Below are 2461 nucleotides of genomic sequence, written 5' to 3'. Positions count from 1 at the left end.
TTGTTTCTTCATTGTAACAGATTTGAGGAAATGTAGCATCACATCACTTGCTCACCAACTGAATCTCTGCAGTGAATGTGTGCTGTCAGAATAAGAGTCCAAACAGCTGATAAAAGCATCACAATAATCCATAAGTAATCCACACAACTGTGTGTTTGTTATAGTCCACTGCTTGTAATAAACAAAATCATCCATATGACAATTTCAACTTCACCATTGTTTCCAGATTGAGTCATCTATACATAATATTGCTTTCTCAATAAAAATGTCATCTCATCTGAATAAGGACAGAAATATTCTCAGATCAAGCACTGTTTACAAGTGAGAACAGTCCAAATCAGTTGCAAAAAATGTGTTCAAATATGGATTTTAATGTAAGAGGATAACAGGTGATGGCGGAAGCGTTATTATTGATTATGGGCTTGTACTTTGGCCAGCAGTGATGACTTGATGGATTTGTTTCTTAAAAACTTCACTTCATATAATGTTAATTGGTGGACTGGAGTCGTGTGGATTAATTGTGGATTATTGTGATGTTTTTATCAGCTGTGTGACTCTCATTCTGACCCATTCACTGTAGAGGATCCATTGGTGAGAAAGTGATGCATGCTATACTTCTCCAAATCTGTTCAGATGAAGAAACAAACTCATCTACATTTTGGGTAAATTTTCAGCAAACTTTAATTTTTGGGTGAACTATTCTTTTAAATATCTCATCAAATATGCTCTACTGTCTTTCATTGCTCTTACACTTTAGCACGTTTTTGTGCTGTGGAAAAATTCCGGATCTCTCTGGACAAATGTTGCAGTAGTGATACGCAGTTTAATGTGTGTCACGGGGGAAAGGCTGCTCCCCTCTTGTGCAGCTTGATTGGTACAGTCCAAGCCTCAGTCAATGGTGTTTTAAAACCTCGATGTTGCTAGAATGTGCCTTTTAGACTGAGGGAGGGGGTTTGTGCTCACAGAGCTGTGGTTTATTACAGCAGTACAGCATCATCACCATCTGTGTGCAGCATCCCAGACAGGTGCGAAGAGTATAGACTAAAGCTCTAAGATAGACGCAACGACTTAAGTAAGCTAAATTAGATTCAAAACTGAGACCATGACCCAGGGAAAGGTAAGCATTTTTATTCTTTACTGTTATGAGATTTTATCATTTGTCTTTAATTGCTGGTTATTAACCAAATGCAATGAGTTTTTTCTTGTCTGTGAATTCAGTGGTCTGAATAGCTGTAATTTCTTTTACGTGCTAGTCTGTCAGCACTGTTCTGGTTTCATCTGTCCTCCATGATGATTAATAATGATCCCGTGACACTAAAATAAGCTTTGTCATGTCTTGGATTTGTTCCTTATGTTTTTGGACTGACTCTAAAATGGAAAATTCTGTAGATTTACATTATCTTCTGTACCATTTATAGACAATCTGAAATTACTACAAAATGATACCATATCCTTAGTAGCAAATAAATCCAGCACAATATATACAAATTGAACATGATTTATTTTTACCTCATTTAAACATTCTTAGAAGGGCATTCGATGGCTTTTGTTTGCCTTAAACAGGTTAAGACAAAAAGATTATATGACATAATTTAATTTAACAATGTGCAAAGCACCATTAAAAAGTGCTTGTACTGTTTTTGCTTTAATCAGCAACAGACAGAATTTAAAAAAAAAAAAAGTTAACAAAGTTAAACTTCACAAATGTGAAACAGGCAAGATTCAAAACATTTTCAAATACATGGCAAAAAAAAAACTACTACTACTAATAAAATGAATACAAGGCAGGGCTGTCATTAATAACAATTGCTATAGACTTAAAGTCAATTAGTCGAGTGAAATGTTCCAGTGTTGATGCCATTTTCCTATAAGAGAACACAATATTCTTTAAAGGGACAGTTCACCAAAAAACTGCAGACGTTCTCATGATACAGCTCATCCCGGTAGCACTACACTGTTTACAAGCAGAGGAAAAGGGGCAGCGTATGCAAGCCTCATTATATTTAGGTCTTGTTTTTGTTTTTTTAATGGTGCTTTTTTAAAAATGGTGTCAACACAACACGCAAGCATTGTGATGCTCTCAAGATCACTTGTAGGAGATCTATGCTGAAGAAGATATTTTGTGATAAAAATACTTTTTTTGCACAAAAAGGACTTATGTTGCTTCTTAAAATGTATGTTAAGCCACTGGATTCACACTTTAATGATGTTCTGTGATACCTTTCTGAACCTTGAAAGTGGTAGATGCGTAGGCTATCAATAGAGGGACAAAAAGCACCCAGATTTCATTAAAAATACTCTTCATTTGTGTTCTGAAGATGAATGTAAGTCTCATGGGTTTGGAATGGTATGAGGATGAGTAATTGATGATAGAATTCACATTTTTGTTTGAACTGTCCATCTAAACAATATTGTGTTCTCTTATAGCAAAAAATGTTTTGAATATTGACTGTTTAAAGCC

Source organism: Sinocyclocheilus grahami, unplaced genomic scaffold (assembly GCF_001515645.1).
Source record: "Sinocyclocheilus grahami isolate Dianchi unplaced genomic scaffold, SAMN03320097.WGS_v1.1 scaffold2113.1, whole genome shotgun sequence".
Classification (NCBI taxonomy): domain Eukaryota; kingdom Metazoa; phylum Chordata; class Actinopteri; order Cypriniformes; family Cyprinidae; genus Sinocyclocheilus; species Sinocyclocheilus grahami.
The sequence above is the reverse complement of the archived record's forward strand: the minus strand, read 5'-3'. Positions refer to the sequence as shown.